This window comes from Pongo pygmaeus, chromosome 6 (assembly GCF_028885625.2).
Source record: "Pongo pygmaeus isolate AG05252 chromosome 6, NHGRI_mPonPyg2-v2.0_pri, whole genome shotgun sequence".
NCBI classification, from domain to species: Eukaryota; Metazoa; Chordata; class Mammalia; order Primates; family Hominidae; genus Pongo; species Pongo pygmaeus.
Window position 1 is genome coordinate 123,902,638 of NC_072379.2, and position 12,972 is coordinate 123,915,609.

At 36.3% G+C, this 12,972-nt stretch overlaps 1 long non-coding RNA gene across 2 annotated transcripts in view; it reads left to right on the forward strand.

Annotated features, from left to right (window-relative positions):
• LOC134739891 (uncharacterized) overlaps positions 1 to 8,235 on the forward strand; it is a 65,160-nt gene extending 56,925 nt beyond the window's left edge. Inside the window, exons 3-6 of one of the 2 annotated variants that reach the window (XR_010126984.1) lie at positions 232 to 342; positions 3,528 to 3,705; positions 3,867 to 3,989; positions 4,430 to 8,235. This is a non-coding gene — a long non-coding RNA (uncharacterized LOC134739891). The remainder of the gene's footprint in view (positions 1 to 231; positions 343 to 3,527; positions 3,706 to 3,866; positions 3,990 to 4,429) is intronic. The other variant, XR_010126985.1, reaches the window with a different exon arrangement.
• The last annotated feature ends 4,737 nt before the right edge of the window (positions 8,236 to 12,972 follow it).

The following is a 12,972-nucleotide window of genomic DNA, read 5'->3' on the forward strand; positions in this document are numbered from 1 at the left end:
AAGGCAAAATGTAGCCACAATGAAGAAAAATATTAACTTTTCTTAGTCAGAATCCTGTATTTCTATTAGAAAAGAAAATGTCTACTTTTATGTAGCCTAAGTATCTCTTTCAACTTCAATTGAATATAGGACATCTCATCAAGTTAAAAATTTGCAAAAAGGTGGAAAATGACTTTTTCTTCAAATTCATATTTGTCATTGAGCAGTCTCTGATGTTTCTGAAAGTTTAAGTATCATAGGGAAAGTCACAATTCTTAATGGGTACTGAAGTATCGGATGAGTTGAAGAAAATGAAGGAGTGGTGAAGCCAATCAGCAATTCCTAAAGAGATACTCCAAAAAGGTATCATAGCTTTGCATTTTCTATATTTAACAGCTAACTTTTAGCCAATGAAGTGGTTAAAATAGACTATGGAATGTACAGGTGAAGAGAAAATGCATATTTAAATTATGATATATTTCCATAAGCAAATTATAAAAATGTTTCTGCTCTCTGAATTATAAAGAAGTGTATTTTTCATATTTAATAACTTGTGAAATACAAATTTTCTCATTTGCTCAAGATGGTTTTGGGAGGCTAGTCATGCTTTCTCAAAATGTTCATCCATTCACAGAACTATATACTAAGTGGTTTGCATTTCCAAAGAGGAATGAGACATGACCCAACCTTCAAGGGGCTCATGTTCTGTTAGAAGTGAAAAGAAAACAAATGAGTTTATTAATGTAGAATAAAATACAATTGTATATAGAAGGTGCCATTATTATAATGGGAAAGAAACTAAGGTGTAAAACAAACACTTGACTTAAGATATGGTGCTTGAATTGTATCTTGAATTCATTCAGTTTTGTGCTATGTACCGTGCTCAGTACTAGCCATAAGTTGTAAAAAACAGAGGCTCCTAGCATCATGTAGCATACCTTCTATTAAGAAAAAAAGACAACAAACATGTCACAAATAAATAAAATACGGTAATTACAGATGGTGGCAACTGTTATCAAAGAAATAAGTAGGTGATATGAGAGAGGCAACTGGAAGGAGTTGAGGACTGCATAGGAGTTGTTCAGGCAGATGGGGTTATGCTGGACAAGGGCATTCCAAGGGAAAGGATCCTTTTAAGCTGCCTGGTTCCCTTCTAAAGCACAGTTGGCACTTGACATAAATGGTCATGAACATCCTTGCACTGTTCTTGGAAACTGTCTTTGAGAGCAAATATTAACCATTACATCCACTACATTCTAATTTGTCCCTAATCTTTCATTTTTCACCCTTTTGACTTTACATCCTTTATTTCCCTGCAAGGCTTATTTGTTTAAAAGCATTTTTCTGCCTGCAACTTTTTTGTTTTTTTTACTCTGATTCTTATTTTTTCCCTATTATGGCCAGAGGTAAAGGGAGTCAGAAGGTAAGAGGTAAGTATCACAGAAGGCCAAGTCTTCTACAACTTCAGAAGTAACACCATGTAGAACAGGAAGAGCTAAAAAAAATTAAAAATATATTTGGAGGGACCATGACATGATGGAAAGGGAAGGAAAGGAGAGGGTAGAGGAGGGGACACCCCCAGGAACAATATTTTGCATCCTTCAATCCAGTCAAGTCAACACTCAATATTAACCATCACATCTGAATAACAGTGCTAAGAGATCCACAGTCTCACTGCTGTTTGTGGTTCTTTTAACTCTCTTCACTGCTAGTGTCTCAATTTATGGGGTAGGTGAGAAATCATATGGAGCTTGTTATTTTCTTTACATACTTTAAAAACCAGGTACATAATCTATTTAAAATGAGATATCTTGGTTTGGTGCCCAATTATCCTTTCCTCTCATTTAGTGTTATACTAATTAGCTCAGTGCTGTCATCCAACTGTCAGCTCAGACTTAATTCAATTAATTTAATCTCCACCCAGCACCCTTATATAAAAGTGAACAATAGCTTACTGACATTTTTTTCATCAATAATTTGTCGTAGTGATTGCTCTATATTCAGGTGTAATACTCCTTACCTTGGAAGCAAAAAAAAAAGTACATGCTCAGTTATGCAAATACCAATTTTCTGATAAATTCTGGCAAAAAATGAACTCACATTAGTAATAAACTATTTCTATAAATAATCATTTATAGAGTCTATAAAAATCATTTTTATCGTATAACTTTTGTATGTCTGCAGGAATATTTCATTTTGACTTTCTGAATGAAGTAGGATACTTTAGGTATATAAGATTTTTTTCCATCAAACGCAAAATTATTTTTAATGCATTTTCACTGGGCATTTAATACTATAACTATTTACCCCGAATATTTCTTTATATGAATTTTAAATTTACATGTGACTAATCTGTGACATGATAGTTTAGTAGCCAATTAAATTATGAAAGTTGCTGTTCTTTTAACAGTGGAAGGAACAGGCATAAGAGAAACATTCTGTACTAAGCAATTATGTGTGGGATGTATTTAAGAATATATAAAATTATTCCTCTCAATGCAATTTTACTTCCATGTTCTGGAAAATTATTAATGTATCTATGGAAAAAGAGATTCATATTTTAAAATACTATCAATGTTTTCCACTATTTGGTATGAATTTGTTCCCAAACATGCCCCAGTTCTCTTAGTATATGTGGACATTTGCCAGGAAAATAAGTAGGAATGACTACTAAGATGACTAATATTTTGGTCCAGAGAGGAATGGGATTTGTTTATCTCCCAATGTTGTTTCTCTGTGTTTGGACAATTCTTGGCTTTTCTTGATTTACATAAATGTGCACCCAGGATTGGCTTCATGTAAAGAGAATGTAGAAGTCTCGCTAGTAGTTATTGTTTAAAGGTATTAACCTCTGGTCCTGGCTTAAAGCTCTATAACTGGGAGAGCAGACCTTTGTATCTCAATGGGAATAAAGTGAAAGCATGTGACAATGGGATAGACAGAATGGGACTGGTGAGAGGAAGAGGACCAGTGTACCTGAGATGAGGAGGCTGGTTGTTCATGAATGAAGAACTTTATATCTACTCTAGATTTTTACTTTTAAAATTGATGTGTAGCTTTTACAAACTTTGACAAGATTTCTTACTATTGATATTAAAAAGGATAAAATATACTAATAAAGAAAACTTTAGATCTTCATGCCAGAAAATAATATCCTGTCCTAAAGTACAACTTCTGGAAGATAAATTGTAGAATTTAGATTTAAAAGATTTACCATTTCTTATTCCAATATGATCTGATTGTTATGGGGGGAATGGAAAAAAGGTGATTATCACTCTGGATAGATAAGAAAGTGCAAATTTAAGATGAATATTAGGTGAATATAGTTTAGTGATATAACTTATAGTTCCTGGCTACATTGTTTATAATAGAGTAAAAAAATGGCAATGCCCAAAATGTTCAACTGCAAGGTGTCTGTTACAGGTACCTTGGTATTAGTTAGACATTAAGAAATATGCAGTTATTTAGAAAATGTTTAAACTATATTTAATGAAGGAATCAAGTTATAAAAGAGTAATCTATAGATACATTATAAATATATTATGTAGGTGACCTGAGGATGTGCCACACACATTCCCTCTTCAAGGATTAGACTTGCTGCCCAGCTATAGCAAGTATGGTGAGCAGACAGCTTCCAGCTGTCATTGTCTTCATGGTCTGCCTCAGCTACAGAGAGAGCTGCTTTGCCTGACTTTACTCCTTGGGATCACTCAGTGATTGATACAGGTCAGGTTATAAATGCTTAGCTATTTGGGGCTGACCTAGGATACTCTTAAATGGTAGCAATTTCTGTAGAGCTCCTTGTTGGGCTGGCTGAGACTTTGTTAGGCCTGACAAAGTTTGACTTCCTTCTCTACCCAAATGTGTGTTTTCTTTCCCTTCCACAGATTAAGCCCCGAAAAACATCTTGCATCCCAAACTCCATCTGAGCATCTGCTTCTGGAGAACCTATTTGTGGTACACAGAATAATGACCCCTCAAGGATGTCTACATCTTAATTTCAGAAACCTGTAAATACATTACCTGACATGGCAAAAAGGATTTTTCAGATGTGACTAAATTAAGAATCTTGATATGTGAATATTATCATGAATTATCTGATGGCCCCAATGTAGTTATAAGGGTTCTTCTTAAAGGGAGAGAGAAGTTTCACAGTCAGAAAAGTAGATATAGCAGAAGAAGAAAGGGTCAGAGTCAGAGAGAGATTTAAAGATGTTAATCTACCAGGTTCTTGTTTTGGTTTTTAAAATAAATTTTATTGTGTGTATTTACTTGTTATACAACAAATACAAAAACATGTATACAGCATGATGTTATGGGATACATATAGATAGTAAAATCATTACTATAGTGAGGCAAATTAACATATACATCATCTCACATAGTTATCCTTCAATTAATTAATTAATTTTTTTGTGGCAAGAGCAGCTAAAATCTACTTATTTTGCAGACAGAGGAAGAGGCCAGGAGCCAAGGAATCCAGGCCACCTCTAGAAGATGGAAAAGACAAGGAAGCAGAGTCATCCTTAGAGGGATCCAGAGGGAACATGGCCTGCTGACAACTTAATTTCAGTCGAGTGAAACTCATTTGGGACTTCTGACTTCAGAACTGTAAAATTATAAATTTGTCTTGTCTTAAACCACTAAATTTATTACAGAAAAAATAGGAAACTAATTCACCGTCCAACAGCACATTTTGTTCAGTCTGATATCATTTTGGTTAAAAATGTTTTCACAGGAAAAAATACTGGGAGAATATACATTGAAGGATATATAATATTTATTACTGGGTAAGATTTTGCTTATGTCATTTTCTAGATTATCTATAATAAACATATTTTTTCTACAACAAATAAATGTGTAAAGAAGGAAGTGAATGGTTTCCATGAAGTTTGGTCAAAATACTCAAAAGTAATGATGGAATATATGTACTATACATCTTTTCTAGAGGAAAACTGAGAGAACACTATTAATTATCATAATAGAATAATCCTTTAGAGAGAGAACATGAGATCAGATTAGCTCAAATGGATGAAATAGCAACATGGTACATGCTGAATTAAGTTATTTATAAACATTGTTTAATTCGATTGTTCCTCTATTGATGGTGGTATTCACTTTGTTGTTGTTCTCTCTTTTCTTTTTTCACTGTTAACAATGCTACAATAAATATCCTTGCACTGAGATCTCTATCTACTCTCTCCTTAACACTTTTAGGATAGATTCTTAAGAGATTAATTCTGCCTAAGTAATTTATATGTTTTAATTTCTAATAAGTGTCATCAGATTGCTCTTCAAAGGTGCCATTACTATTCAAATTTCCAGTAGTAATGCATAGGAATACCCAGTCCCCACAGTGCCCTTTTAGATTTTTATAGATTGACACAAATGACATGACTAGGGCTTAGGGACCAGCCAGAAACTTGCTGCAAAGGTGACTTGAAACTTAACCCAAGATTGTTGGCTAAGAAGGTTTATATGTTCTCTGTTTCTGATCAAGGTTGATCCTGAGATCAGGAGTTTGGGCTGCGACTGCTGGGAACTAGCCTGAGTCATACACTGGGCCAACATTCCGGTGTTATCTTCAGTTAGTTTCCTTAGTAATACTCCAACCACACTGAGACATACTCTCCTTGTCCTTTAATTGTTTATAATTTAATTTTCTTCTCTTTGAAATTTTGCCCATTATAAGCTATTTTCATATTTGTGAGAAAATGAAATCACAGAATTTCAAAATTTTGGGGACAAAGATATACAACCTTCCACCAAATCCAGTTTTCTGGTAAGCATGTACTGCTCTTATCCTTTAAGATCTAAACTTAAAACTGTATTTTCTTGGAAGCCTTTCCTCATTCTTTCAGCTGCTGTCATTCTTGCCTCTATTCAAATCTATGATGTTTCATTTGCACTTTTTGTTTTTTTGGCAATTTATTACAGTAAGTACTTTGAAATTTAGTGGTCTAGCCTGTTTGTGTAGCTAGAAAGGAATACTTGAGGCTGGATAATTTATGAAGAGAAAAGGTTTATTTGGCTTACAGTTCTGCAGGCTGTACAAGAAGGATGGCATCAGCATCTGCTTCTAGTGAGGGCTTCTGGAAGCTTCGACTCAGGATAGAAGTTGAAGGGGAGCTGGCATGTAGAGATCACATGGTGGAAAGTAAGAGAGAAGGAAAAAGAATAGGGAGGGAGGTGGCAGACTTTTAAACAATTAGATCTCTGGGAACTATTAGAACTGAGGAGAACTCACTCATTACCATTAATCCAATGGGACTAAACCATTCATGAGGGATTTGCCCCATGCCCCAAACATCTTACACTAGGTCCCACCTTCAACATTGTGGATCAATTTAGATGTGAGATTTGGAGGGGACAATTGTCCAAACTATGTAAGTTTGTTATTTTTCCTAAAACAGTATCTTATAATAAATAGGAATATAAGTATGTGTTAAATAAAATATAAGCCTGTTAATGGTACAAATGTGAAACGATTTGCAGTTATGGCAAACAAACAAAACAACTGAATCTCATTAGTATGCATGAGATTCAGGCTTTGAGAAGTTTTCTTTGATGAAAAACAAAGGCAGAGAAAGCCATCATAACTATATCCTGCAGAAGCAGGGGTGCATTTATCTGGTCAGAAATTGCAATAATTTTTAATTGTTGTAAATTTTTGCTAGCAAATTAGATTTGCCAGCATAGGCTATAACAATTTGTTATGGGTTGAATTGTGTCCCTCAAAAAGATATGTCAAAGTCTTAATTCTCAGTACCATAATGTTACATTTTTGTAAATAGGGTTATTGCAGATGTAATTAAGTTGAGATTGGGTTCCACTAGAGTAAGGCAGGCTCTTAATTTAATATAATTGGTGTTCTTATAAGAAAGAATAGACATAGAGACAGAGATGCACAAGGATAACACCATGTAATGACAGTGGGAGAGACTGGAGTGACACACCAACAGGCAAAGGAACATCAAGGGCTGCCAATATCTTAGTCCATTTTCTGTTGCTTATAAAAATATCAGAAACTATATAATTTATTTTAAAAAAGGATTCGATTTCTTAAAAATAGGGAGGCTATTTTCACAGTATTGATTCTTCCTACCCATGAGCACAGAATATTTTTCCATTTGTTTGTGTCTTCTCTTATTTCCTTGAGCAGTGATTTGTAGTTCTCCTTGAAGAGGTCCTTTACATTGCTTGTAAGTTGTATTCCTAGTTATTTTATTCTCTTAGTAGCAATTGTGAATGGGAGTTCATTCATGATTTGCCTGTTTGTTTGTCTGTTATTGGTGTATAGGAATGCTTTTTATTTTTGCACTTTGATTTTGTATCCTGAGACTTTGCTGAGGGTGCTTATCAGCTTAAGGAGATTTTGGGCTGAGACAATAGGGTTTTCTAAATATACAATCATGTCATCTGCAAACAGAGACAATTTGACTTCCTCTCTTCCTATTTGAATACCGTTTATATTGCCCAAAGTAATTTATAGATTCAATGCTATCCCCATCAAGCTACCACTGACTTTCTTCACAGAACTGGAAAAAACTACTTTAAACTTCATATGGAACCAAAAAAGAGCCTGCATAGCCAAGACAGTCCTAAGCAAAAAGAAGAAAGCTGCAGGCATCACTCTACCTGACGTCAAACTATACTACAAGGCTACAGTAACCAAAACAGCATGGTTCTGGTACCAAAACAGATATATAGACCAATGGAACAGAACAGAGCTCTCAGAAATAACACCACACATCTACAACCATCTGATCTTTGACAAACCTGACACAAACAAGCGATGGGGAAAAGATTCCCTATTTAATAAATGGTGTTGGAAAAACTGGCTAGCCCTATGCAGAAAACTGAAACTGGACCCCTTCCTTACACCTTACACAAAAATCAACTCAAGATGGATTAAAGACTTAAATATAAGACCTAAAACCATAAAAATCCTAGAAGAAAACTTGGGCAATACCATTCAGGAGATAGGCATGGGCAAAGACTTCATGTCTAAAACACCAAAAGCAATGGCAACAAAAGCCAAAAATTGACAAATGAGACCTCATTAAACTAAAGAGCTTCTTCACAGCAAAAGAAACTATCATCAGAATGAACAGGCAACCTACAGAATGGGAGAAAATTTTTGCAATCTAAATATCCAGAATCTACAAAGAACTTAAACACATTTACAAGAAAAAAAAAACATCAAAAAGTGGGTGAAGGATATGAACAGACACTTCTCAAAAGAAGACATTTATGCAGCCAACAAAAATATGAAAAAAAGCTCATTATCACTGGTCATTAGAGGAATGCAGATCAAAAGCTCAATGAGATACCATCTCTCACCAGTTAGAATGACGATTATTAATAAGTCAGGAAACAACAGTTGCTGGATAGGATGTGGAGAAGAAGAACACTTTTACACTCTTGGTGGGAGTGTAAATCAGTTCAACCATTGTGGAAGACAGTGTGGCAATTCCTCAAAGATCTAGAACTAGAAATACCATTTGACCCAGCAATCCCATTACTGGGTATATACCCAAAGGGTTATAAATCATTCTACTATAAAGACACATGCACACATATGTTTATTGTGGCACTATGCACAGTAGCAAAGACTTGGAACCAACCGAAATGTCCATCAGTGATAGACTGGATAAAGAAAATGTGGCACATATACACCATGGAATACTATGCAGCCATAAAAAGGGATGATTTCATGTCTTTTGCAGGGACATGGATGAAGCTGGAAACCATCATTCTTAGTAAACTATCACAAGAACAGAAAACCAAATACCACATGTTCTCACTCATAAGTGGGAGTTGAACAATGAGAACGCATGGACACAGGGAGGGGAATGTCACACACTGGGGCCTGTCAGCGGGTGGGGGGTGTTAGGGGAGGGATAGCATTAGGAGAAATATCTAATACAGGTGATGGGTTGATGGGTGCAGCAAACCACCATGGCATATGTATACCTACGTAATGAAACTGCACATTCTGCACGTGTACCCCAGAACTTAAAGCAAAAAAAAAAAAAAAAAAAAAAGGAGGCTAAAAAGTCCGGGCTGGGTGTTGTGGCTCACGCCTGTTATCCCAGCACTTTGGGAGGCTGAGGCAAGCAGATCACCTGAGGTTGGGAGCTCAAGATCAGCCTGGCCAGTGTGGTGAAACCTTGTCTCTACTAAAACTACAAAAATTAGCCAGGCGTGATGGCGCGCATCTGTAATCCCAGATACTCAAGAGGCTGAGGCAGAGGAATCGCTTGAACCCAGGAGGTAGAGGTTGCAGTGAGCCGACATTAGGCCACTGCACTCCAGTCTGGGTGATAGAGGGGAACTCTGTCTCAAAAAAAAAAAAAAAAAAAAAAAAAACCCAGGGTTGGGGGACTGCATCTTGTGAGAGTCTTCTTGCTAGTGGGGATTCTTTGTAGATTCCTAAGACAGCTCAGGGCATCATACGGTGAGGGGGCCGAACATGCTAATGTGTTTGCTTAGGTCTCTATTCCTCTTTTTATAATGCCACCAGTTTCACTCCCTTGAAAATCCACTAATACATTAACCCATTAATACATTAATACTTGAACAGATTAATTCATTCATGAGGGCAGAGCCCTTATGACCAATTACCTCCTCAAGGCTCCACCTCTCTATACTGCCACCTTGGGGATTAAGTTTTGATGTGAGCTTTGGAGGGAACAAACATTCAAACCGTAGCAGCCAGCAACCACCACAAGCTAGGAGAAAAGCACGGAATCAGTTCTCTCCCTTCAGGGGAAACCAACCCTGTCAACACTTTAATTTTGGACTTACAGGATTCAGAACTGTGAGAGATTAAATTTGGCTTTTGAGGTCCTCCAATTTCTAGTAATCTGTTACACAGCCTGGAATTCTGATACACCATTGTTCTCCATTATCCGTTTATCACAGTAAAAGTTTTAAATTCAACGCCTTTAAAAAGCTGGGTTGCAACTGGTATTTGAGAAAAGTTGAGAAGGTGAAACTATTATTTATGATTGCCTCTTCCAGCAGTGAGGAGAGAAGCCCCCTGAAGAGCCATGAGGAAAGTAGAACACAGACAAGTGTAGTATGTCCAGGCAAGAGGTGTATACAATGCCAGATAGGAAAATAAGAGAGATAAAGCAGGGCATGAAGTCTAAGGTTCATGTAAATAATCAGCAACCAGGTGAACTAAAAAAATTGAAGCAGCAGTAAGATGTGGGTTGGTTAAAAGTATGGGTGAATCAGAGCTCTTCATCATTTAAGGAGCAAGTCAAAGTAACATGAGAATAGAAACTCAGAGTCAGAGTAATGAAGAAAGGACAGGAATAACCCTGAAGCTGATGCTGTTTGCTCCCCTATACCCTCCCTTCCTTTATTCCTGTCTCAGATATTTCAGTTGTGAATAACTTTTGCCTAGAGGCCTATATGTTCTAGAGTCTAAAAACAAATAGCTGACTACATGGAGTCAACAGAATAGGGTGCCCACACAATTTTCTGGCAGAGGTATTTCTTATATTGATCACTTAAACGAGTCTCTTCATAAAATATTCACATTACAAGCCTTGGTTAGAAGATGTTAACTGCTAAGAGCCTGTGGTGAGACCTGAGTTCGTGTTGGACTATAACTTCAACATAATGCATTTTTTAAAAAATCAGTAAACACAAAGATACTTTTCCTTTTAACTACATAGGAAAATTCAGAATGTCATTGTAGAACACCCTACAGTTATTGTACAGTAAATAAATATTTCTCATTTTATTCTGGCATCTGAAACTATACATACATATACATATATATACACGCACATAAATACATATATATATAAACATATAACAATTTCTCATGTCTCTAACTTTAGTTTTCAGCATTGAGAGTATAGACAGTGTGATGTTTTTACCAGAGACTGTTGTAATCCCAAATGAGAAGGAAATATGTGGTGCTATTGTGGATGGATACAGGCTGCTATAGTTGAGCATCAGAAAATAAATATACAGGGTGAGTTTAAGAAGAATTTTTAAGAGATATTAGTGCCCTAGAATAATGCTTGGGTGCTCATTTTCCAGTGTCAAAGTAGACATATGGCAGAAGATTCCAGAGAACATTTTTTCTATTTATATAAAATGGGATAAAGGATATTTAAATATAGCATTATCTAAGATTTCCTAATCTAGTTACTAATTCATTTAGTTACATTCTACAAATCTTCCAGATATAAATGTGATACAAAAAGACTCATATATTGTCTGTACTCTAGGGCTATATATAGGGAAAAGACAGATATATGCATTCAACTGTAATTTATGGCAGAATGTGATGAGTCAATTATAGATTCAAAGCAAGATATGTATGTACAGGTAAGACCATAATTCTCTGTGAGTAATCAGAGGAATTTTCTGGGAAGAGAGGGGATTTGAATAATTGAACTAAGCCTTACAATTTAGGTAAGGTTTTGATCCTCAAAGCTACAGAGAGAGTTTCATCAATGCCTCCTAGTCAATAAATCTGTTGATCAGGTGAGTAGTCAGTCTAGTGTGGCTGGAGTATAGGGAACAGAGAGATAAGAGAGGAGAGGCACATGAGGTCAAGATCAAGGTCATAAAGGACCCTGGAATGCCAAAGCTAAAGTTTAGGTTTTTTTTTTTTGAGACATGGTCTTACTCTGTTGCCCAGGCTGGAGTGCAGTAGGGCAGTCATGGCACACTGCAGCCTCAACCTCCTGGGTTCAGAAGATCCTCCCACCCAAGCCTCCTGAGTAGGTAGGTGTGGGAGTTCAGTCAGGGTTGTGGGAAAAATTGTAGAAAGATGCAAACCTTCTTGGGAGGCTGGAAGGTTTTATAATAGTTTTAGTAAAAGATTTGGCTGAAGGCAGCTGAATTCTCTTAAAAGCTTAGGGCGTAGATACAAGGAATGTAGGGGAGTATATCTAAATAGCGTGTTTACTCATGTGGTCCTAAGACTGACCTTTGATCATTTGAGGGTGAGACTGCTCTCTCCAGGGGAGGGCAACCAGATTAATTACCCACAGGTGTGTTGACCCAAAGCCTTTGTCATTTAATCTGTACTAAATAAATGCAAACTTCACCAGCTTATCAGCAAGACACTGTGGACTCAGGCAGCAGAGACCCTTAGCTGTGCTGACAAAATATCTGTGTCAGTGTAAGTCTTTCATTCATCTCTGGGTCGGGGTCTGCAGGTTGGACCTGGCAGCTGGGACTATAGGCATGCATCAACATGCCCAGCTAATTTTTAAATATTCTATAAAGATGAGGTCTCACTATGTTGCCTAGACTGGTCTAGACTGGTCTCAAACTACTGACTTAAAGTGATTCTATCTCCTTGACCTTCCAAAGTGCTGGGATTACATGCATGAACCACCACACCTGGCTCAAAGCTAAAGTAGCTGGATGACATTCCTTAGGAAACATCAAGTCAATAAAAAATTTTCATGGGTGATACAGTTTTGTTTTGTTTTTTAAATCATGTTCTCCTCGATATGTCTACAATACAACTGTTTCTTTGTCTCATTACCCAGATGACAGATTATGAGTTTTGGTCTGCTTTCAGAGAGTTATCCTTCTTTCCCTATTTCTTGACAGCTTTTCTTTTTAGATTCTAACTTTTGACATTTGAAATATGAGCCTCTGAACTACAGTGTCTGTATTGAATTATTTGGTAAAGTCATAAACGTATTATTTGGTCAAGTCGTAAACTTGAATTTGTATACGTCAGGAATTTGTTTTAAATCTTAGTTTTTTAAAAAGCTTACCATATGTAAAAATTTTGGCACTAGTGTCACCACTGTTCTTGTAACATTAACTAAATTCTTCAAAATCAATCTGACTCATTTTTTACTTTAACCTAATTTCTAGTATGAGATTCACAGAGATCACTCAGCTGCCATCAAAATGTGATACAGGAATAAGCTAACTGAATTGACATGTATTCCTTAGAGTAACTCTATCCACCATTTCTTTCTCCAAAAGAGTTTTGAT